The sequence below is a fragment of the Prinia subflava genome, chromosome 1 (genome assembly GCF_021018805.1).
Source record: "Prinia subflava isolate CZ2003 ecotype Zambia chromosome 1, Cam_Psub_1.2, whole genome shotgun sequence".
NCBI lineage: Eukaryota > Metazoa > Chordata > Aves > Passeriformes > Cisticolidae > Prinia > Prinia subflava.
In genome coordinates, this window is record NC_086247.1 from 138,569,532 (window position 1) to 138,595,782 (window position 26,251).

A 26,251-nucleotide genomic window follows, 5' to 3' on the forward strand; every position below is an offset into this window, starting at 1 on the left:
GACTCTGCAGCAAGAGGACTATTCACAGCTAAAAATTAAAAATAAGGCACCCACTGAGACTGAAAATAATTTAATTCTCAATGGAATTCCTGAATTCCTAAGTCCTACACCTCTAGGGAGCTGTAATGGATATCCATTGTATCTCTGCAGAGAGTTGTCTGTCAACAAATTTATCTCCTCCTGCCCCACACCGGTGAGACCTGGAGCACAAAGGGAATTCCCCTGGCTTAACATCAACATCTTTAGGAAACATGGAAAATGGGAGATGATTATAAATTACTTTGCTTCCACTGTGGTAGCATCCAGTGCAGTGTCTGAAAGACAAACTCCATGCACTGAAATGTGTCACATGATGCTAGAAAGGACACCATGAAGGGTCCATTCGTTGAGACTGAAGCTTTTCCCTGCTCTGAGATGCAGATGCTGGCAGCTGGGGCCAGCAGCTGGCCAGGTGGATCCACCTGGGAGTTATCCTATGCTTCAACCAGCTGGTGTTGTCCAGCTGAGGAGCATGCCACTGAAAATCCTGACAGCAAGAGTGTAGATACAAAAAATGTGAGTGGATCCTGGGAGCTCTTTAAAAGAAGTTGCTTAGATGAACAAAATAAACGTGTCTAGGGAAGTCAGACAGGAGACAAGGCAAATTGGTGTTAAAGCTCGTTCTGGTGAAATGGTGAACGGGGAACAAGTTAAATAAAATAAATAGCTAGTACCCATTTTCCCTTCTCTCCCCCCAAATGCCAATGAACAGAGATTACAGGTTCCGTAGTAGAAAACACTCAAGAGGGAAGATGAAAACATCACTGGAGTTACCAACTGGCAGCAATATGAAGCAAAGGACATTGAAAAGAAAAGCTTTTTACCTGTATCAGAAACAAGAGAAATTGAAGCAATGATACAGCACCATTATTTGAAAGAGAGATAATAATGACATAAAATAAAATATTCAATAAACCCCACTATTTTCCATTTAGGAAAGAGCAAGATAATGGGCTACTACCACATGAAGATGATAAATGACTGCAATCTGTTAAAGACTAAGTGGGCTGTTGGACAACAGCTATTAGAAATAAATATTTTGAATAGGTGCAGATTAAATCTCTCATTTGCTGATGTTTATTTACTATAAATCTTGAAATGCCATGTTAATTTCAAAAGTGCCAAAGAAAGTTAAATTGATCATATTTTTAAAGATATTTTGGTGTGTTGGAGAGCTGTTAATCTGCATTCCATATCATGGAAGACCTGATGCTGAACTCAATTACAGAACATTATCCAGAGTCCATAATTACTTTATCTAGGATAAAATATGCATTTTCTGGGTAGGAAAAAAATATGCTGGAACAAAAGGAAAGGCTATGTCCTAAAAGTAGTATCTATGAAAATTATTTAGGGTTTTTGTGGCTGAAAACAGCTCAGTATAGAAGGGTTGTAGAGCAAGAATACCTAACATGACCTGAGTATAAGAAGAGCAGATTCTGGCTGCTTACTCAGAAGAAAGACAGGGATGGCATTGTCAGTTTTTTGAATTACATTCACAGGATATTCAAGGGCTCTTCCTAAGCAAAGAAAGGCACTGACAGAGGAGAGACAAATTTTTCTGTGAAGCTGATCATGTTATAGAACAAACTTCCAAGATGGCTAGGGCATTCCTTTGCCTTGATATCCTGTGAACACCAGATTTGAAACAGAGGCAGTAAATGTTAATGCTGAGAGCAAAGAGGGGACAAGGTGTTGCTGTTTCACTAGGCAGGGTGGTTGCATGACCCACCTGTGTAGGAGCACCACTGGTTCTGTGGAGTGAGGGGATACTGGAGTTGGAGATAGTGGAGTTGGAGAGGTGATGATGTGGTTATCTCAAGGGAAAAAGAGACAGTAGAAGGCAGAGGGGAGTTAGAAGGAGTAATCAGATTTGGACAAAATAACCAGCTAAATCCATGGTTTGTAACATCCTGAAGGCTTCCACCCAATTTAAAGTAGTCTCTGTTGAGATTCCAGGATTGCAAGGCTACAACAGCTGTCCTAATAAGAGTTTTTATCCTAAGAAGAGGTCTGTCCATTGTCCAGGTGAGTTCAGCCCAGTGCAGGGGTGTTGTTCTCTTTCCCCTGTGTGGTTTCCACCAGGTCAGTCATGGGGTGAAGCATACTGCCTCCAGGGAGGAATGGCTGTAGGATTCAGGATGCTGATGGGGTGGCCTTGGAGGGCCTTTATGTGTGGTTAGGATTCATGCTGCTGCTCAGAGTCAAGCCACTTCACACATCTGACAGGGGCTTTGAGGCTTGGAAGTCTGTAGTCTCCGTTTCAGACCTGGTGAAGAGCTGGAATTCCTCTCTGGAATGCCCCCAGCCTTTTCCAACTTGATCAACTGCTCAAATAAAACATATGATTTCTCCCCACAAACATCCCCTCACTTGTTTCTAGGTCTTTAAATCTTATGTCGTGTGAGGATGTGTATCATACACAGAAATTGTAAACAGAAATTTGCTTAAAGACACCAGGATTTTTTTCACCTTCTGTAAATTCCATTTTTGGGATTTGTTTGGGATTTGGGGTTTTGTTTTTAATTCTTCTTATTGTTATTTTTATTACAAACAGTAAGGTAACTCAATTTTTGGAGAATTTTGTCCAGGTTTCCTGAAAAAATGCGCAGACCTGAAACAAATGTCTGGATTGAGTTGAGACCTTGGAATGAAACTGCAAACCACAATAATTTCTTGTGGTTTCTAGTAGCTCTGGTATTAATATCACCTAGAAAGTGTATGCCATAGCTCTGAGTTGCAAAGCAGGCCTGCAGCAATCCTTCAGACTGCAGTCAGAGCACCCAGTAACCTCTGCACAGTTTGAAGCAGGGTGTCCCAGGAGTCACCATCACTGACTCAGCTCCAGGGAGAGGGGTAAATGCTTCTTTAACACCAGTGAACACTGTGTAGGAAGCAGAAAGTTTCAAAAGAGAAAAAAAAATCTAGATAATGGAAATACCAGCATCCTTAGTTATCTGCTCCAAAAATTTCCTGTCAATGTAATTTTGGGGTCCTTCATGCTGTAACTTCAGAAATGTTGCTTCCCATATAATTTACTTTCTTGATCCCAGGCTTACAATGTGGTCTTCATATCAGAAAAGATTTATTTCTGTCTGGGCTAGACTGGCACTGGTTAAATCTACAAGTCTGATTCAATACTCTTACATTCATTACATCATTACATAAATGAAAAAAATATTTTGATTAAACAACGACAAGAATTACATTGCTATTAAAAATCCAGGAGAAAATTATGCATAAATAAATTAAAACAATAAAAGAGAGAGAAAGTAGTTGCATAATGTCTTGTGTTCATGTGCTATGGCAAGTTCAAGTTGTCTCCAGAGGGATGATTCAAATATCAAGTTTGTGCCATGCACTGATGGAGCTCAGTGAAAGCCAAACTGTCCTGTGAAAAACAGGATCCCTGAAATTGCATCTCATGGAAATGAGGTAGAATCCTACTGTGAGTGTTCAAGGACATGCATCTGTGTCACATTTGCCAAAATGGTTTTGTTGTTGTTTTGTGGTTTTTTATTTTTAATTCTAAGATTCAATTTCAGAACTGGTTCTAGTTGTAAAGGCGAGAAGCACCCTGAGAAAACATCTTGCAGAGAAGTAAAAATGTATAAATTGCACCCTGGTGAGTGCTGCTTGGACTGGGCAGGTACTCCTGTGCCATGGACACTGCAGCTTTCCTGACCCCAATGCCATGGGATGGCCTGTGCTCTGCCCTGGGAAGACCACAAAAACCAATCAATTGTAACACAGCTCTGACTCTCCCACCTAACAGTGGCCTTTTGGTCTAAAAAGGCTGACAAAGCATGGTCTTAGAGCAGGGAGTCAGAACAGCTGGCTCCATAAGTGGCATTGCTTTGCTCTGATCCAGAACAGACAGCAGGTTTTTGCCTCACTATTCCTTCACCTGCAAAATCGACACAGAACCCCAGAGGCACGAGAGTTGGGAAATGCTAAAGTTATAATGTTGCAATGGTGCTGGTATTATTTAAGAAATATATCTTCTTCTTCCACAGGGGAATGAAATTCAAGACTCGTCAGATGTGCTTTTCTAATGCTGCAAAAGGAGGAGAGGCTCTTGCCCCTGATGGACACCTGGGAAAAGGCTTTGTCTGGTGCCTCCTGGGAGGGTGTTAACATCTGTCTGTGAAGCACTGGCAGTGTCACCTCTCACAAGACAATCATCTAGTCAGGAACCCTGTTTGTTGGCTGCTGAGACTGATTTCGGGTGTCTTCCATCAGGTACAGATTTTTACTCACTGTGTGAGTACATGTCTTATGAGCATAGTAGTGTGGGGTGACAGGAAAGGCAAGTAAGACATCAGAGAATGAGAAATGCTGAGATTTTGGCTTTATGGCTGTACCCCTGTAGTGGAGTTGCATTTTTACAGCCACTATAGAGTCAGAAGCACTCAGGAGTGTTTCCAAGTATGTAGTAGCTGGAAACAAGCAGTAAAACCTTTCCAGAAGCCAGAAGCTATTGATTTCAGTCAAAGGATTTCTTCCTAAAATGTACAGCCTGCTAGAGAAGATTCCCAGTAGTCATTAAACTGCCCTAGAGGTTACCTGAAGTGAAATATGAATTAAGACTTAGATGAGGTGTTGCATCAGGTGAGATAAAACACAGACTCCCTCTGGTTGAAGCCATGATAAACCTGTGTCCTAGGAAAATAATTCTGCCTGTATCTTGCAGGTGCTTGCTTCAACCAAATAAAAGCTTGGAGAGAGATTTCTTTAGTGCTCTGAAAACACTTGAAAGCAATAACATTTAGGTGATGTGAAATGTTTGATGAAAGTCTCCAGCTCATGCTTGAGAAAAGTCTTTGAAGTAACAATAGCAGGATTTTATTATTCTGGAGGGGTATAATTTAGTGTAAATAGACATCTCATAGAAGCACAGGGGCAGGAGAAGGATATATATTTGGAAAGTACATTTAATATAATATAATAATGTACTACACTACACAAAAAAATCCTCTCTTTAACATATGCTATAAAAAATTCTTTGATGCTTTCTGAAACAAGAGATCTAATTTAACACTCTTTCTTGTTCTACTAAAGAGAGAGACATCCAATTGCCTCACAGGGAAGTCATTGCTTCTGTCATTAATGAAATAGGATTTGTGATTCTTTAAGTCCAGGGGGAGTTCAGTAGTTCTGATGACCTTTTTTCTTTACTTACATAATGAATAAATAATTTGGTTTAAAAATAGTTAAACATCTCTTATTGCTGTTTTACTTTATATTTTGTCTTTTGGAGGAGGGCAATTAGCTGCTGTGAATACAGAACATATCCAGCTGATGCATCACTGAAGCTGGGGAGCTTTTTAAATTGTATTTATTTATACATCCTCAATACCACCCTGTGCTCCTGCACAGAAAAAGAAGGGAAATGCTGCATCTGTGGGGGGGAGCCTCACCTCAGAAATCAGATTGCAAGTGCTGGGTGTGTTGAAGGGCTGATCTTGTGAGGAGTGGGAAACAAGGGGAGAGTTTCCCCTCCAGCTCCTCATGCTGTGTCCCTCCCCCTCATGCCCCATCCTCTCTCTGGGTACAAGAGCCTCTTGCACTCGACACAGCATGGTTTGTCCAAAGGAGGCTGAGGCAGAGGACGACACAAAAACTGAGGATTTATCTCCTCTTTCCATCAAGACTGCCTGGAAGAAGATGCTGTTTCTCTAGTGGTCCTGCAGGAAACTTTCTCAGTAGCAGCTGCTGGTTTTAACAGTGCAAATCAGTACACTGCTTTGATGAAATCTGCTTCTTTTTTAGTCCCTATGAAAAACCTTAGCCCTGACTAACAGACACCCTCTGGATGTAGGCAAGCATAAATTAAGGTCTCTGCCTAATCACAGAGTAGGAACCTCAGCAATTCTTTGGTATTTTTTCAATTTATAATTGATAGTGCAGTTGCGGTGTGCTGCTTGTGAGGCAGTCCAACTTGGAAAAACACATTTCTCCATATTTCTTGCCTTTCCACCAACTGCATCCTTAGAGAGGCTCTCTGTGAGGGTCCTGGGGCTCTGGGGCATTGTGAGATCTGAGAATGAACACACTGGCTGAGTCCACCAAGATTTCTGAACTGGGACCTGTAGCCCTCCTTGAGAATGGAGATGCTCTGAAATTTGTGAGGCTGTGTTTGTGCCCATGTATCCAAGGGGAATCAGCTGGGGCAGGGATGCATGCAGCACTCTTTTCATGGAGGGCTAACACGACAAGGCTTGTGAAAAAATGCAAATCACAGTTCTGTGACCTACCAGAAGCTTTCACACAAGGTGAGTCTCACGTGCAGACAGAGGGGTGAGGTAACACCCAGCTGGGTGTGACATGTAGCGGATGTGTCTGTAACACTTCACTGAAATCAAACACAGTCCTCACCTGTGCATCTCTCACTTTTGCCTCCCTGTGCATGTTGTACTTCATGGACTGAAACTAATCTTTTAGTTTCCTTGTGCCCAGTACATTATTTTATTTCTTGGGTTTTTTCAGGCTGGTCCTCTGTTCTCTGTGGACTTTATGTTCTGTTATTTTTTCTGAGCTGTTCGGTCCTTAACACTCTTTCATTCTCTTTTCATCTTTCTTCTCTCTCTCTCTCTCTGTCTTTATCTCACTCTGCCTCCCCTTCACTTTTTCTCATCTGGCTACTTCCATCATGATATTTTATAAAGTAAATATAAAATTAACTGCCTCTAAACCAGCTGCTTCAAAATATTTTCCCTCAAAGATCTCTCTGCCCCCTATCTCAGTGTTTGACTCATCCTGTGAGACAGGTCACCTGCAAGTGTCCTTTTTTCCTGGATTTTGTCCCTTGTAACCCTGCTCAGATGAGAATGCATTCTCAACACTTAATCCAGTCAATTTACCTCCCAACCAGCCAGCATGTGCCTGCTTCCTAGCTAAACCAGTTGAACCCTTTTGCTGGTTCTCAGTGCAGACCTTCAGTTTCACAGGGAACATGTATGCCTTTCTGTCTCTCTTAATTACTAGATTCATCTAGTCTTTGTTCCCTGCCCTCACATTTGACTTCGTGGGCAGTAATTATCTCATACCATTGTTTTAAAATCCCTAGTCAGTTTGTGAGGGACAGCTCCAGACATGTCATGTCCTAAACATCAGCTTTGCCACGAGTATGTAGTGTAAGAGCCCGGCTGCTCTGTGTGAGCTCTGTAGGCTGATTTTCCATGCAGTCATTATCACCTCCTTTCCACCTCGTCCCAGTCTCCCCTTGGCCTTCTCAGAGCCCCCCAGGCTCTCAGTTATGAATGCCATTTGTGGTCACTTCTCCCCATAAGGACCCCAAGGACCCCAGGGTTTAAAGGCAGCACGGTCAGCGGGCAGGAGATGAACAAGGCAGGGGCACTGGGTTTTTTGTGAATTTATGACAACTTTCCACGTGACTTGTAATGGATTTCCTTCCAAGTACTTGTCCAGTCTCTCCTTGAAGTGGTTAAAACTACTTCTGTCCCTCAAGGAGTTCCACAGCCGTGCAGCAGTGCAGCTGTGCTTTATTGGAGTCACCTGTCCTAACCCCAAAGCCTGCTCCTCAACAGAAAATGCTCCTCAACAGAAAATCAAAATCTGGTGTACGAAATCAGGACTAGTTTTCATGGCATTTTCTTTCTTTATCCTTAATGACACCAAACTTCAGCTGACATTTCATACAGTCTTGTGAGATGTGTCTGCAATTTGTCACAACCTGCCCTTATTACTTTAAACAATTTTGTATCATATGTGACCTTTGTCTCTCACTGCTAATGCCCTTTTCCATGTTATTTATGGGTGTTTTGAACACAACAGACCTCAGTGCAGATCCCTAAAGTTTCCACTGGTAACTTTCTTCTCTTGAATGTTAAATGACCATTTTGCCAGTCCTCTGTTTCCTGCCTTTCAGTCATTTCTCTATGCCAGGAGTTCCCCCTTCCCCTGGTTTCTTAGTTTCCCTAGAAGTCTCCCATAGATAACCTTCATCAATACATTTGCTACTTCTTTCAAGAACTTTGAGATGCTGGAAAGGCAGGATTTCCAGAAGCCATGTTGGCTCTTACCAGATGGATCATATTTATCCAGATCAGACTGTTTCAAGGTGTCCACTAGTTTGATCTTTTATTAAAACTTTTATTACTTTGGCTGGTGCAGACCTCAGGCTTCCATGCCTCTAGAACCCCAGATCCTCCTAACACCTCTTTAAACCCTGGTGTCACTTTTGCTTCCTGACATCCCAAGGTAGGTGCCAAGGTCGTTGTATGGGTATAAAGTCTCTAAAGGTCTTACAGCATTTTAGTATCTAAATAGAGTAATTTATTTATACAAAAGCACATATCTGAAGGCATAAGAGTTCTAAGAGCGGCTTTACAATACAATCAATTATAAATTTAGGCAAACAAAGTCTAAACAAGACAATAACTAAAGCATAGAAATCTTAACACACAGAGTTCTAATGAAACAGCAAACAAAGCATAGAATTCTTAACAAGCAAAACTAGTAAGACTATAAGCAAGCATAAATCTAACATTACAGCCTCTAGGTAAATCAGCCTCCCATCTGACTCCAAGCAGGGCTTTCCAACCGTGGGGTCACAATAACAGAAAAGGATCACAAGATCACAGATCCCAGACAGGGGTCCCGGCTGCGGGGATCACAACAACAGAAAGGGGCCCTGAGATTCAAAACCTATACAGAGTCCTCGATCACAGGGTCACGATGACAGTGAGGGATCCCGAACTGCACAGAGTTCCCGTCCGGGGGGTCGCAGGGACAAGGAAGGGTTCCGGGGGTCCCAAACCCTTGCAGTTCCCAGTTGCAGAGACAAGAAGGAGGTCCCAGGGTCCCGGACCCTCGCAGACTCCCCGGCAGCCCCGAACAGAGCTCCGGGGCAAACGCCAGAGGAGGAAAGGGAAGGGATGGGATCGCAGGGGCAAGGGAGGATCCCTGGGGTCCCGCACCCTCACAGGAGGAAGGGACAGGACCCCAGGGCCTAGATACCAGGCTACAATAGATGGTACCTTTAGAATCCCATCCGGCTCCCTAGCAAGGCTCCTTCCTCAGGCTGCAGGAGGTGGAGGTTGGATCGATAGATCGGATTGATCAATCAATCAATCCCTCCAATCCACTGACTGACTGACACAGAGGCTTTTTATCCCAAATTGCAAAATGCATATTCATATTTTTTATCTACACACTAACCAATCTAGGTACAATTCTAAAGTTCGTAAAACTACGAAAATCAGCGTCAAAACCTACGCACATAGCATATCTATTAACGTAAAACTCTATCTTACTAGCATAAGGTTCTACCTTGTTGTACATAAAACTCATACTAAAAATTATGAACAGTACTCTACTCTATTTTTGTTATGTCTGTACTCTATCACTAAGCCTGAAGCTGTGTCCTTCTACACTGAACTAGGACTTAGGGCATGTAAAAAGGCTCAGGGTTAGATTTTTACTTTATGTATCTAAGACTTTTATATATTCTAATTTTTCTAAAAGTTTTAATTTTATCTCTGTACTTTTCACTCTCTGTGGACGATCTATGGAAACATGGACTCCAACAGGTGGGCACTATCTCAGTAACTGAGTCCAGACATTCTTAGGTTGTCTTGAACCTCTTGATGTTTGCTCCTGGTAGTCTGGCACTCTCCATCCCATCTGTTTTTGCCATGGTTTCTTCCATGCAGTCCCACTGAATTTGAGACACACTCTGGCCAAGTCTCCCAAGAAGGTTGCAGTGTAGAAATGTCCCAGTTTTTGCTACAAGAACCATGGATACCCAGAATCCACCTTCCTTCTTTGAACTGGTCTTGCCCTTCCTGAGTATGGCTGTTAGACCTCAGATCTTAGTTGGCCCCAGAGCCAGACCTCTGCCAAACTTGATCCTAGTGTGTCAAAACAGTGCTTAGAATCAGCTTTTATTCCTTTTATGCCATTGCTCCTTAAAATATGTTATGGCCTAACTATACTTTTACATTCAGCCCACTGAATTTACCATGACCATTGGATAGAGCTCCTTGAATGACACGTTTGGAAATCAACCAATCTGTTTGACCTTGTGATTCAGAAGCAAACACCCACCCTTTCTCAAGCCTCTCCTGCTGGATACTGTGTATGTTACTCCACTTCCAGTGTGGTATCTGCCATCCAGTGCTTGCCATATTGCAAGAAAGATTTAGCTGCCTTACCTTCTATGTTCAGTTCCCCCATTTATACAGTTTCCCTCTTTGCATTTTATCATGTCTGTGAAAGAGTTCTGGGTCTCTTTTGCTCAGGAAGGGATGATGGATCTAAGTGTGTGATGGTGAAAAGACAGAGTGGTTTTTCTTACTGAGAGCTTGAACCAACCCAGTACATCTCTCTACTGAGGACAGGGCTGGGTGCTGGCAGTAGCAACCCAAAACCTGACCTGTGCCTCCTGTCCCTGTGTGGCAAATAGCAGGACACACAACAGTGACTGAATCCACCTGGTGTAATCACTTTTCTACTCATGCTACCCCTATAGTGTCTCTCAGCATTCTGTTGTCAGTGCTGCTGTCCCTGCAAGACAGACAGAAATATGGACCCCATGTAAAATTTCATTTTATGCCTGGAAAATACAGGTTTAGCTGTGCTTAAATATATGAGTGGTTTATGAAAAGGTTTCTGAGAATAATGTAACCAGTACTGGCATCCCAGATATTAACCTCTATCTATTTTAATTAAATTTATAGTCTAGTTTCTGGTCTATTTCTGTAACTCTTCTTGCTGAAAGATCAATCAAGATGCACATTTGCCACTATTTTTCTCTTACATCAGTAGTGTTCATCAACATAAAAATATTTCAGTTCTGTTTCCTGGTCAGACATGCCTTGAAAATTATATACTTTCAACATAAAGCATAATTATGCACATGAAAATAGTGTTCATTTTGTTTTATAACATGCTTCTCATAGCCTGTGGTCTCCTGTAGGTTTTACCCTCTCCCCTACTCCCTTACAACAGTTTTGAGAAAGAAATAACCTCAGAGGTTTGGAAGTGTAACACTTAACTGCCTGTGCCATTTCTAATGCAACATCTGCCCATTATTTCATCCAAGATGATGTAGCATCCGTCACTTCAGCACAAACAGATGCATTTCCACAGACTTCTTGGGCAGAAGAGCATCTCAGCCAGCCTGTCTGCCCTGGAGTACACAGGGTTCATCTGACAAGACTGAGGCCTGCTGAGCTGCAGGTGTGGGGGACAGGACTGCACCACTCTTTGGAAATCAAAAACAAAAGGAATATTGGACAGGAACTGAAGGAATGAGCATCAAACAATCACCTCCTCTTCCATCATCTCCTCCCGTTGTCACTGTAATCCCCAATACAAGCTGCCTCAAAATGCAGAGAGTCTTTCAGAAGATTATCTGTATCAATTCAGGCTTTGAAGTACGGGCTGCTGGCATCTCATTACAGACAGAGATCAAACCTTGGAGATTAACGTGGTCCTGGGCCTGCTGGACTTCATTCACACATCACAGAAGTGCTAAGCTATCAAAGCACAGGGCTCTGTCTCTCTGTTACTTTCTCAGCCATAAATCCAGCAGCACGGACCCACCGCCATTTATTTTTTTTTAACAAATTAGTCCTTTCAGCCTGTAAGTGTCTTTTTCTTCATAGGGCTGAATACAGTTTGGAAAATTAAAATAGTCCAAACTGAAAGATAAATTGAAATAAGATCCTTGGGGCATTTGGGCCGGATATTTTGGACTGTATCTTTTTCTTTTGGTAAAGCAAACAGGACGCCATCTGAACTGCAGGCTTGCCCACTGAGGACAAATCCAGGATATAAAGGGCAATCCTGCCAATGCCAATGCCATCTTCTGCTCTCTTCTGGGACTCAGAGCTGTGCAGGAACCATGCCAGCTGCAGGAGCCAGGGCCTGCACAAGCTGCTGTGCATTAGCTTAGAGACAGCATGCCCCCTCCAGCCCATCCACTCCAGGCCACCAGTCCCTTGGACACCAGATGTTAAAGTACAGGAGGTGGGTTTGCTTCCACCTGAAAATATTCTGAAGATGGGAAATGACTACAAAGCTTTTCTAACTCCTGTCCCACAGCTGCACTTAGGACAGGGTTGTGCCAGAGCCTAAAGGCTCAGCTATGCCAGCTCTCCCCACCACTGCAGCAGCAGCTGGGAGCTCACAGAGGCCATTGACACTGTTCCTGGGCTGGAATTTGCAGGTCATGCTTAGCTTTCTGCTGTCATTACCATGCAGCAAACTCAAAATGACTGTGAAATGCAACACCAGCATTCTGAGGCAATTAATGAAATCTACTTGCATGATCCCAAGCACTGTGAGAGATGGCTGCCTGTCTGGATGGAATTTTTCTAGCTGGATCCATGTGTGTGCCTTGCTGAAGGGCCAGTGACATGGTTCTGAGAGGATCGTGCTGGGAAGGTTGTCTGACTTTGAAGTTGGGGTCACCCACATGCCTAGCAAGCACATCAATATCGTGTGCAAGATGTTCCCACCCAAAGGGGAGAGCTGATGGCCAGGTTTTTTGAAGATAACAAGAAAAAAGAGAATCAGCTACAACTGCTAGGCAAACATAGTCCTGCATACACAATCTTGAAGGCACCCAGGACCTAGTGGAGATATGTCAGTATCTCAACAGGATGAGCTAAATCTACCTTGTACCTCAGCAGTCTCTGGATGGTCAACAGCCTCCAGTTTGCAGCTGGGTTGTATCTGGCTGCCCTGCAGGCCACCAAGGCCTGCAAAGCACCCTGTAGACAGGCCTGGTTCCCAGAAACCCTTTCCTTTCATCATCTGAAATTGAGGATGTTCTTTTAAAACACTTATACCAGCAATTTAACAAAATTTTGACCGAAGAACCACAAAGAGACTAAAAAAAAAATTCTTGAGGTAGTCCTGTTTTTGTCTCTCCTTAAAACATGAAAAGAACAATAGCCATCAGTCATCTCCCTGCTTCCCAACACTTTAGTTCCAGTTACACCCTAATTGCTGGCATCACAACATTAGCTTCTGCTGTTGGAAACAGCCTGTGAACTGAGGAATGGGAAGCAGATATACAGGAGACTTTCTTACTCTGGGAAAGAACCTAAAAATGAAGGAATGAGGGGGGAGGGAGGAAAGAATTCTGTTTGGATTTGTTAATGGTACAGAGTGATCTCTCTTTTGGCCAGAGGAACTTTGATCACCAGCATCACATAGTGCTCTGTCCTCTGGAGACCACTTCTGTGCAAAACCTGAATGTGCTTCGTGGTGTGTAGAAATACCTGTGCTAGTTTTCCATTCAAAGATGCATTTCATGCACAATAAGCCTCAGCTTCAGATACCCTCTCCAAAGCTGGAACACTAGGTTTTTTGTCCACTCCCATCTCTGCTCCATTGCAGAGAATATCTGCTTAGATCTGAGCCTGACATCAGCCAGGTTCAGAAGAGATATGTTTATTTGGATGGGAAACAACAAGTTTTAAAGTAGAGCTGACATTTTAAAGTGGAACAAGAGCAAGAAAACTTTCAAGACATCAATACAAGTGCTACTCAATTCCAGGACAGAATAAAATAGGTGAGGCCAGACCCTTTCAGTTTGTGGCTCTCCCAAATCCAATGTTGCTCCCAGTAATGACAAATATATTCTTAAAAGTCCTAGCAAGGGAAAGGCAACCCAAGCACGGCGTACAGTATGCAATTAGCATACATATACTTTGTGCTAAACTGCCTAGAATTAGAAACAAAGAGCTTGAGAAGGTTCTAATTGTTTCAAAGAGAATACATGTCATGGAGAGGAAGACAAAGGGGAGCTATGTCCAAGAAGAAATGAGACAGAGGCCAAACCAGCAATTGCCTGAATCCAAAACAGTCCCAGAGGCCGTCTCTGAAGACTTGCCAGTGGATTCAGCACAGGAATTTGCCAGGGACTTAGCCTAAACCCAGCCACCAACCTTGCCACTCATGGCAAATTGTATATCTCAGCTGGCACAGTGAACCTGCCATGCTTACTGTGAGAATGGCCACAATTACTGAGTTTATTGCTGAAATCCAGCAGATGAAAGAAGGAACATCAAGCCCATCACTAGAAGCACCACATTTACGATGAATCCTTGTAATTGAAAGGTTACTTAAGAACAAAAATGTTTGTTTGAAGCTTTTTTCTCCTAGCTCGTGGTCAGCATGGAGATTGGCAGTATGTGGCAATATAACGAAGGCACAGGGAGACCTTCAAACCAAACTGGTGATGAATGACAGCTAACTCTAGCCCTGCTCATTTCTTGGCCTGCCCTCCCCTGGGACTGATAGCATTTACTCAGATCATTTCTCAGTGGCCAGCAGGTGAGACTCAAAATGCAAACTCCTCCATCTGCAAAGCCCATCCCACGCAGCACTGAGAATGTCTGTGCTTTCTGCTGCTGTTAGGCAACACCATCAGAACCATCATCAGAGACCCCATTTTGGCCAATGCAAAGCCTGTGCAGGCAGTGATGTGCAGGCAGGGCAGCAGGTGGGGAAAGCTCAGGCTGTCTTCAATCCCTTTTGTGTGTGTCTGCTGGGATTTGGTGCATGCTGCAGGTTTGCCCTCTGGCTCCACTGTGCTGGGCCAGGTCTGTTGTCCTTAGGCTTTCAATGTGCCCTGAGTATTCACAGCCAGGATCCTGACAGCTTTCTGTGCCAGGGCTTTTTATGTGATGCTGCAGGTGAGTCCTTTATCCCCAGCTCAGGCTTTCAGACTCCTGTCAATCTAAAGTTTCAAAATTGTCTCTTGGACCAGCTCAACACTCTTCCCACCCTTCCTCCCCCTCCCCAGATAAACAAGGTTTATTTGACTTGGAAAAGAAACAATAATTTTCTTCTTCATTATGAAAGATGTGCTGTACAGAATACCTCTCCTAAGACTGTGCAAAATTGCATTTAGCGACAATGAAGTTACCACGCTGTGATCTGAAGGCCTCAGAAGCCATTTGTCTAACCTTCAAATTGGTTCACAGTTTTCATCACTTCCCTTTGTCACTGAGACTTCCTTTATTTGTCTGTACCTCTTTCTTCTACATGAGATGCAATCTTTGCTATGTAGACATGAACATAAATATTTAGACACAACTGGAGGAGCTTTCAGATGTTTGCTAAGAGATAAATCTTTCTGTGAGACCTTGGTTCAAGATGGAAGCAGGAAGTAATTTGCCATGAAATTCTCTTTGGTTTGGCAAGAGGAATGGTTACTTCATATCTGTCGAAGGATGGCTTTGGGTAAATGGGCTGCTGGAAGTAAAATTGATGCCCAAGAGTAGCACTTTGGTGAAATATTTTGTGAGATTTTGTTTTCTTTCCTAACAGCTTGAGAGACTATAAAAATGAGAAATATCAAAAAGGTTGTGTTCACGTGTTAAGACTTTCTTTCAGTGACACACTAAATGCCAAGGCGAATGTATGTCCATGTCAGAAGTACTGTGTAGATGTAACAGATCAGTAGCTGTAGTGGCTCTCATTTCCTTTCCCTTTTGACTTGGACCGAAATCCACTGAAGGAGGGCTGCTACAATCTCCTTGCAGGCTTTGGACAAGGTGCATAAACAGTCCCTGTGTCTCCAGCTCAGTCCTTACCTGCCCCAGTTACGGATCAGCTGAGGCAGAGGCTGTCCATGGATATGTGCAGGTCTGGCCAGGGAAAATGCAAAGGAGTCAAACATTCTTTCATGTGGCTATGTGCAGTGACATTACTTGGCATTTTAAGAGTACATGCAGCTCAGCTGATGGTCAGCAATTGAAGTGTCAGGAATCTGACCTTGTCGCTGTGCTTTTAAACTTTCAGGCTTGTCCCATTCTCAAGAGGGACTGAGTCTCCTGTTTCAATACCAAAACTCGCTTGCTCAACTTTCCTACGTTTCAATGGGTTCCTGTTACAGACGTTTCTCCCTTTCAGTTTTCAGTCTAGTGAGGGATAAGCAATTTGAGATGCTTGGAGATCATCTGCTTTGATGCTCAGTGTCAGTCTAATTTCCAGGTGTCAGATGCTCATGCTTCCAGAGTCACCTGGAAATCCTGAAAGTTTTCTTCTGATATGGCACTACAAAATGTTGAATTAAAAATTTTACACAAAGGAAAAGTTGCACATATGTATCTTCTTCTTGACATTTCCCATCTTCAAACACTAACAGTTCTATTTAGTAAAAAAACAGCATTTCACAAAGTATTACAAGTTCAGTTTCAGTTTGCAGTGGTACATTTTTCTCCAACAAAATAAGAGCAGTAGCTTCCATCCATGGCTGCAACTGAAACACTAATGCTTCACCCAATTCCCTTTGTATTTTGATTCTCTGGGAGGGTTTCTCCTACCCATCCTCATGACTGAGACTCATCTCTCTGCTTTGCAATGGCCAAGAGGCTCAGGAGCCTTCTGAGACCACCAAGGTGACCTCTGAAGTGCCCCTGACTGGAGATAAGAACAGCTCACGGCTTCAGCTTAGGAGAATAGGGAGAAGGGTGGGGTTTGTTTAGGTCTTTTAAACCCTTTTGTGTTATTTGGCTAGAGGCGCCATGAGGTCACCTCCTCCTGGATTCCTTGTCTAAATGCCAGCACCTGGTAGCTGAGGACACCAAAGCTACAGCAACTCAGCTTCAGGAAAAACAAAATTTGAAACAGGAGAAGCAGATGCCAAACAGTAGCTACATCTGGATTTTGAGTGATTGACTCCACATGTATTTTCCCATTACTACATAATACCCTGAGAAAACGTTTTATTCTTCCTTTGCATCCCGGGATGTCTTCATGTCTGAAACCTGTCTTGACTATGTTGAGTGAAAAATCTGCTAGATCAGAACTGCTAAGAAGATACTGGTAGTGCAGTAGTTACATTGCTAATTGAAACCTCCTCCCAAGGGATGGCTGTATGAAGACATTTCACAAAACACATGCTCCACAAGCCAGGGAATATAAGGCAAAATGGGCCACCTGAGGCATAATGTGTCAGATTCCAAGGATCTGGCTCTTGCTAGATTTAACTTCTTGAAAGGTAGTGCAGTAGTTACATTGCTAATTGAAACCTCCTCCCAAGGGATGGCTGTATGAAGACATTTCACAAAACACATGCTCCACAAGCCAGGGAATATAAGGCAAAATGGGCCACCTGAGGCATAATGTGTCAGATTCCAAGGATCTGGCTCTTGCTAGATTTAACTTCTTGAAATCAAGAGGTCTTAGTAATTCCTAGAATTGGTAGCTACCAGACAACAAATTGGATGTGAGGCTGTTTTCAACTATTCATTCCTTTCTTGTTTTAGTGCTATTTTTTTCCTTTGAGCAGATGTTTTTAATACAGCATCCTGAAATGCTTACAGCTGTCAGCATCTAATGAGCCTCTAACTTGCTATTTCATACTATCAGTTTATGTCATTCAACCACACTACTTAGAGAAAATAATGTTATATTTGTATGGTTTGTAGTATTTCTGGAATGATCTAGTTCCTGTCTGTCAGCATTTATTGTCAATCATTTTTATATAAAGGTTTGCGTCTTAGGGAAGAGACATACACAAATATATACATGTTTTTTTTTGTTACAGCTCAGGAGGGCATGAGACAACCAGAAGCTCTTCTGGCTGTTACTGCAGCAAAAACATATCTAATTTGATAAACTAATTATACATGTTCTTGCACAGGAGTTCTTGGTCCTTGGATCAAAAAAGTGAGGAAAAGGAAGTTTGATTACTCAGAAGAATAAATTTGCTCCTAAATATAAAGTCTAGATAAGATGTGTGTCTGTGCATTTACCATATTTTTTAAATGATATGAAAGTGTTTTAGTAAGTAAAATGTGCCTTTGATTTCTTTTAATGATACTTCTGGATCTGTAAAGACAGTTATAAGAAATAATAAAAAAGATAAAGGAAAAGCCAGATATTCCAAAGAGCAGCATCTCTGATTTCAGTGCAGCACTAAAGCAGTTTTCTGCACAAAGCACTTGTCCCTCAGCAGAAGCCACTGCTGTGTAGCTTCAAAGCACAACCACCACAATGAGACTCCTCAACTGGGTGCCTTAAAAGCCTGAGACCAGAGCAGGCTTTGAACAAGTTTGAGAAATATGTCCCTAAATGCTAGTGGTCTCTTTTTGCAATTAAGTGATCATCTTTACTGTGGCACTCTTGGATGAGGAGGAGTTGTGCTCCATTATTATCCTGCTGCTGCTCTGCCCTGCAGCCCGCTGGGGATGTGATGTGGCACCCTGGGGCTTGACAGACATGGCTACTTTAGGCCTTCGAAATGCCCTTCTGTTCTCTCCTCAGGGACAAGGTATCATTGCATCCTACAGAGCCCAAAGAGCCTGTGAGGGTTCACCCTTCTTGGAGGAAAACTCATTGCTGACACCCCTTCCTCAAGCTTTTAATTTGCCTCCTTGTGGACACTGCTGTGGCCTCCTGTGTCTCCACAAGGCTGTCCCATTCTCCCTGCCTGTTCTAAACTCCAGATGTCCCAAAGGTAAGGGGCCAGTGGTCTAAGGATGCAATGTGGCTGGTGTAGGACAGCTTTCAGCCAGCCCAAATTATCTGGAACTCAGTATTACTACTGGCCTGGCCTGGTTTTGAAATATTGCCTAAGGTGGTGAAAAATAGCAGATGGGATTCTGCACATCCCTGTGAATCAGAGGAGATACTAAGCAGCATTCCAGCAGTGTGGGAGGATCTCTGACACTGGTGCCTGGGCAGAAGGAAACCTCCAGGAGCTGGGGGCAGTTACCCATGGCATTGCCTGGGTGGGAAACAGTGTCCATGTGCCTGGAGAAAAAGCCCCCAGGGAAGTCCTTATCATGGTGATGATATTGTTCTAGAGGAGAGAGCCCAAGTCCTGGTCCTGGTGGAGGGGACAGAACTGCTGGTGTGTCCCTGCCCATCACAAGCACTGTCCTACACCCAAACAGCACCACAGGCCTCTTGACCACCAAAAACTTGGTTTGCTGTTATTTCTTGCAATATCTCTGACATCACTGTCAGCTGTCTGACCCAGCTACTGGCACAAAGAGGGGCTATTTCTGTTTCACAGTGTCTAGTGGGGTGCTGTGCTGCTCTGTGACAAGAGCCATAGGTGTCCCTGGCAAAGTACATTGCAAGCAAGAGTAGACACCACAGCGTGGGAGAAGAGCCAGGCAGACACTCAAGTCTCAGCTAAAATAATGTGCGACACAGCAGTGTGCCACATCCCTCATGGGAATTCCATGGTGATCACTTTCCTGGAGTAACAATAACTTTGGTTTGAGTAGGGATGGTAGAGGCTTTGTGGAAAGGTGTTCCTGCTGAGATGACAGCAGAAAAACATTGAGTGATGGAGGGTACCAGGCACATAATGCCTGAGCCTCATGGCAAAGAGACCAGCTCACTGGATTCAAATGTATTGGTAGAAGAGGGCACAGAGCACCACAGGAGCACAGGCACACCTGCACACCCTCACACACCCACAGAGGCCTCACTGGGAAGGAAAAACAGGGTAAACCCCAGGCACGATGGGTGCCTGGGGCAGAGCCATCTCCTTGGGGTGTGCACAAGAGCTCAAGCAGATAACTCCCCTCTTCTCCTGGGCAGGACAGGGAAACACCTGAAGGCATGGGGCACTTTGGGAGCCCTGAGCTTTCCAGTGACACTGCAATGAGCCTGCTCAAGGCCATTTCAGGGAACTGTATCTACATGTGGAAGGGGCCGTTTTTTTTATGAGACTGACAGACTGTGCTGAGCAATGTATTTAACCACACAACCTCTCCTGTGATGGTGAGGAGTTGCTCTCAGCTTGTACTGAGCAAAAAGCTTGGATTTCTGCATCAGGCTTGGAAAAGGGCATGTGTCCCCAAGGCCTTGTCCATTTTTTACAGCTCTCTTCCCTCTCTCCCCAACCTTGCCTTGCCACCACATCTCCCACAGTACTCGTGCCATACCTGGATGGTCACCAGGGATTTACAAGTGACAAGAAGTTCTCCAATGGCCCTTGGAGTGGGTCAGAGATGGGATTTGCTCTGTCAAAGAACAGCCCCTATTTGAAGGTCTGGATTCCTATGGCTGAGGGAGTACTGGTAGTTCATGGAGGCAGCTAAATTGTGGGTGTGTTTATTGGGATTACAAATAGCTTTATACAGACGGGTTAGCCTGGTCACTGGGAATTTGTATGGGTAATTATGGCCTCATTATTATCTTCCCTGCAGGGAAGACACATGACCCAGTAGTCTGAGGAAAAAATTGGGCGCCAGGAACTCCTGGACTCTAATCCCGGCTTCGACACTCCCTTCTCTGGCCCCAGGCAAGTGACTTAACTTTGTGCCTTGGTTTCTCTGTCTGTGAAATAGGGATAATATCTCTGAGGAGTGTTGTGAGGATTAATTAGATAATGTTCACTTAATGCTTTGAAGATATGAAATGTGAAATCTTATTATGCAGCTTGGAATGCTTTCCAGGCTCTTTTGATTTCTGACCGCACGCTTTCATTAGATCACCTCCTTCCCCGCGGAGGTGGATTCGCTTGGGAGCCACCCCAGCTAATTTGGGAGTTGTTTTTTTCCAATAGCTTGGAGCAGTTCCCAAACACTCTGACTCACAGCGGCTCGCTGGAGAAGCTGCCTCTGACACCTGACCCTGGCTGGGGAACGCCTCGCCTCAGTGTGCGCTGCCTTTCCAAAGACAAGCTGGGGAGTGGCTGGAGACAGGATGAATCAGGTTTAACGGTCTCTAATGAAGCCAGGGATGGATTTTGCCCTCTGTCCTTCTCCAAAAGGATCCGCACTGCTGGGATTCCTGGCTGACCAGGGGTGTGAAGAGCAGGTACCTTAACGCTGTCCTGCCAAAGGTGCAGATGCTTTCTAAGCATTTGATTAGACCCCATTTTTGTCTTGATACTTTGAGGAGTGGATCTATGACATAAAAGATTTTTTTAAAGGAGTGAAATTATCTTCTCAGGCCCTCTCCTTATGTACAGTGAGCTTCCTGAGAGTTATTCCTTGGGAAAATGCAGTTTTCTGCAGTGAGAAGTCACTGTGCAGGACAAAATAAGGTCAAATTTTCCCAATTAAGAAATAACCAAAGTAGACCTTGTTCCTCAAGCCTGCTTTTTTGAGTGGTTCAGTGACCCTGTGAGCCATGTCAGTCAGCTCCTCCGGGTCCTTGTCCCTCCCCACACGCTGCCACCCTCATTCCGCAGTGTTCCACTGCAGCGGCCGCGGTGACAAGCACAGGTGCGGCGCCGGGGGTGCCGCGGCCAGCCCAGCCGGGACAGGCGGGTGAGCAGAGCCCTGCACACCTCGGACTGAAACACGACAGCCCTGGAAACGCCCTGGAAACGCCTGGCCTCACCCGGGAGCATGCCAGGCTCCGGCACAAGCGTGTCCTCAGCCTTCAGAGGGAAGGAGTCCCTGCGCGCCGCCTCCCTCGGCACGGAGGGTTTGTCGCCGCAGGGTTTCGCCCGGAGGTGCTGCGAGGGTTCGATTCGGGAGGCAGGAGCTCCCTCGAGCGGAGCCAGCCCCCACTGCAGCGCCAGGACCCCGCCCGGGACCCCCGCCCGGGCCGGGACAGACAGAGCGCTGCGGGGAGGAGAGAACGGCACGGAGAGAATCCATCAGAAACTGCGCCTTCCACAGCCAGCCCGTGCTTCCCTTGAAATCGGGACCTTCCTCAGAACACACAAACTGCTCAGGAAACAACTCCCCATCGCTGAAAACTGCAGAACACACAGAACTTTTGGTAGATTTTAAAGCAGCCTCAGTTTACTTTCTCTCTCCTGCCTTGAGAGTGAAATTCATGTCCGGATGGAGGGATTTTCTTCTTGCTGTTGTCCTCCTGCCCCAACATTCTGAGTTTTGTGGACTCCAAACAGTACTTGGACTGTAAAATTTGTTTGCATATGCCCTCAGCTCTAATGCCTGGGGAAAGATAAGTTCTTAGCCATACATCTCAACTCTTTATATTACAGCGAGTGAAAAAACCCCAAATACAAGGGTAGAAAACACCTGGGCAGTAACATTCACTCTGTAGCTCATGAGTGTGACAGTATGATCCTGGAGTGTTGGTAGCAGGAAGAGGGAAAGTTTCTTCACTTTGGGGATGCAAATCATTTATCACCTTATCAAGAAACACAAGCTATACCTAGGAGTTAGAACAGATTGTGACTTGGTGCCGTGGTGTGGCACTCTGGCTTGAGTGCTTTGTCATGCTTCGTATCAAATAGATGTAAGTTGTGTTCCTGAAAAACAGGAAAGGGGAGGGAGAATGAGCCAAATACCATCTGGAATCATAGCATCATAGGCTACCAGGTTGCAAGAGACTTAAAGATCATCTGGAATAAACCTTCTGGCCAGCTGGCTGATGAAAAACATTGTGCTGGGCATTGCTGCTGCGGGATGATCAATGAGCAGCAAAAGAAGAATGCAGGAATACTTCCAGTGTGCAAAAGCACATGCTAAGCTGAACACGGATCCCCTCCATAGGGGCTGTAATTTTATCCTGGGACTATGGCCAAGGCTCGTGGGCTTTCCAGTACCTGTGCTTTGACACTGCTCTAGATGCTGATGCCCTGTTAGGCACATCCATGCAGACCCACGCACAGGGTGCTGTAGTCAGCACCCAGGTAGAGGAACAGTCTGTCTGTAGAGATACCTGTTTCTTCAGCTAATCTTTGATTATATATGTATCTGCTAAGTTATTGAAACGTCTTGGACTGAATATATGGAAGAATTATTGTAACTGAATCTAAGCAGTGCTCAAATTAATGTAAATATGACGCATCAGCCTAATAATTAAAGTTGTCAGGTATGGGTTTTATTCAGAGCCTGAATTAGGTTCCTGCTTCAACTTGTTGATTTGCCTTGGAGCTTGCAAGGCTGAGCTCAAAAGGCAAAGTGTTATGGGAATGCCGAAACACTCAACACAGTGAGGCAAAGGGCTCTTCTGCTCTGCTCTGGGGACCTTTTCTCACACCATCTGCAGCACTCCTCACTGGGGACTTTGCCTTATATGCAGCAGCCCCTTTGTTTCTTTTAGAGAGGCATTTCACTGCGCGTATGTGGCAGCTACAGCCCCCAAAGGTTGTCTTTCTCCCAGCCCTCTTCACCACAGGACCCTGGCAGAACTCCCCACCTCAGCCCACCCAACTCTGGGAGCACGGCTGGAGCAGGCTGGCTCTGCCCAGGGCCACTTGGGCACCTCCCCAGTGCTCCCAGCTCCAGCAAACAGTGTTGGTAGAGCCTGTTCCCCTGGGAGCCACTGTCTCACCAGTTAGGAGCCACTCAGGCTGGGCTCATGAAACCACAAATTTCAGCTGGAATGACCCCTGGAAGCAGCCTGGTCAAACTTGCTTTCCTCTGCCTAGCCTCAGAACAGGGTGCCTGAAAAAGCACCCTTTAGGAAACAAAATTATGCACTCCTATGGATATACCAGTTCAGCATCTGGCTCCAAGCGCTTTAATTTTCAAGGCATGGTTAGAAAAAGAGGCTTAGGTTCAGAATAGTAAAATGGTTTCTTTGGAGAAAAAAAAAATCTTAAATCAACTGGACCACACCATCAACACATAAAAGTCCAATTAAAAAAAAAAAAAAAAAAAAAAAAAAAAAAAAAAAAAAAAAAAAAAAAAAAAAAAAAACGGAAACCCCTCCATACCTTTTACCCAGGAGAATTATTCTCATTTTTTCTGGGAATTTGTACTTGCTACTTGCTTTGTGTATTTAAGTCAGGCATTTGGCTATGAACATAGATGTTGCATGTATCTGTGCACAGATACACCTCAAACATGCATAAATGCACATATGAATGAGATCTAGCCAAACTCTTGCTTCTAATATCCCATGCGAAAGTTATTCAGGGATGTGAAAAATTGAGAGGGAAGTTTTCTGTGTAACATGAAATTGTAAGCGAGTTCTTGACTCGTCCATGTCTAGATGGCACGTGATTCTGGTGGTTCGTGGTGACATTCACCAAGAGGTGGAAACTACCAAAGACAAAAGTGCCAAAAATATCATTTTTCTGTGGGAAATGTGCCATTAGCAGCAGAGAAAGCCAGGGAAACAGATGTGTCACCTAATTCCCTGGAACTGATGTGGGTCAGTCTCTCTACCAGTGTCTCACCAGCATATATCAGGAATCCTATTTTAAACATAACTTCTAGCTGGATGAGCTCCAGACAGATTGAGCACTAGGGAGGCAGTAGCATATTTAGGACAAAATCCTGCTGTCAGACCAGCCTGGTACAGACAGATGCAGACACAGACAAAATGGAAAATTTGGCCTCTTGGTGTGATGAAGCGTTGTTTGTGTGTGTTGTCACTGTGAGGAAAGCCAGCCTGGACAAAATGTTTGCACTGTCTTGCTCTTTGGGGGGTTATGTGACTGTAACCCAGCTTCCTTGCAGCTGTGGGTGAATCCTGAATAGATGATTAAATAAGACCTGCTGATATGGCTCCTTTCCTATATGAAAACGTTGGCCATGCTACTCACATTGCTACAGGAGGTGGGATGAGGCCACCATCCAGCCTAGGAGGGCTGGGACATAGAGAACAGAGGCAAGTTGTCCCAGGGCAGAAAGAGCAGGGACAGCAGGGACAGACCATGAGGGCAGTGAGACTGTCCTGGTGGCTGCAGGCTCCTCTGTTTCCTGAGATGACATTATAAGGCTGGTATTTGGCAAGATGTTTGGCAATATGTTCCCTGTAGCTCATGAAAAGGCTTTGTACGAGGGGACAGTGTGGGCTGCCTTGCAGAGAGGCTGCCTTCCCACAACACCAATTAAGTATAATCTCAGCAACTCAACTGTCTTTTTCTGGGTCTGGAGCTGTTTAGCCCACTCAGAAGCATTTTATATCCTCAGTGTTGAGTCTGGTGGAGCTGAACATAGCCCTTATTTTTTGTGTCTCACACAGAGCTGACATCACCAAACTTACATTTAGCCACTCTTATATTTAGTGTTTGCTCCTGCAGCATCACCACCCCCTGCTCCTCCAGGAGAGTGGCTCCCACCACATAAACATCTAAACAAGTGGAAGGGGGAGCACATCTGAGCAAAAAAATAGACTAAGAAACATTCCCTTTGTATTGATGCAGCTAAACAGAGTCAGCATTATTGTGCACTTCTTTCTCCTTCTGGGCAAAAGGAAACTAAATAGAAAGGCCCATTTCTATAAAAGTCAGCATCAACTTTCCTGCGAGTCTGAGAGCTCAGGCTGAGCACTATGGAGGCTGGAAGTAAAGATGTGCTCAGGCTCCCTCCCTTATGTTGTTTTCTTGTTTATTTGCATGGTTTTATCCTTGTTGGTTTGTTTGTTGGGTTGTTTGTTTGTTTTGTTGTTTGGTTGGTTTTAGGGTGTTTTCCTGGTAAACCTTTGTAGTGCTAGCTGTGTGTGGGGTGGAGTTGGAAAACGCCCAGAAGTTTCTGCGATGATGACTTGATATGTATTTGGTGCTAACAGCACCCATAGTCCACTAAAGGTTTTTACTCCTCAAGAAGGGGCAGAGGAATAACTCCAAGCTCAAGGAGAAGTGGACCAAAGAGAGAAATAAATGAAGAGTAGCAACTAAAAAAACCAGACCAACGCTGTGAGTTGTTCTCAGCAGGTGGCACATTGATGCATGAGTGACCTGACCTGTGGGCTGTCCCCACCTGATCAGCTGCAGGGGTTGTGTGCATCCCTGGGTGAAACAGGAGCCACCCATCCTCTGACCTCAGAGTCTGCATCCTCCCTGGCTGTGGCCCTTTGTCCAAGAGTAACATGTGTAACATGAAATTGTATGCGAGCTCATGACTCGTCCATGTCTCCATGCACGGCTGCAGAGCAGCAGGCACTGCCCTGGCTCATGTGAGGAGGGGGCTGATCTAAGCTTGAGTGGCAAGAGGCAGCATTAACTAGAGGTAAGTATTAAAGCAGGCACAAAAATACAGCCTGTCATGTGAGAGAATAAAATAATACCACTGATGAGGAACAGGGTGATAAATCCATGCACGAGATATGGTAAAAACATTCTAGGTTGGAGCCAGCCCGTCCTGGTTAGGGCTTGGGTTTGCTTTTGAGCTGGTGGTCTTTTGTTGTGGAGAGATCAATTTCTCCTGAAGACAAAGTGCAAAAATACAATCACACTTCTATTATGTCCATAACTCTCCTGTGTGATTTTATGCTTTCTTTATGCGGGTTGATAGATTGCTCTAATGGTTGTGTTGACACGTATTTAATGGTATTCATTTACAATTTCACTTAATAAAAGTCTTTTCTCACTTTGAACTGAAGC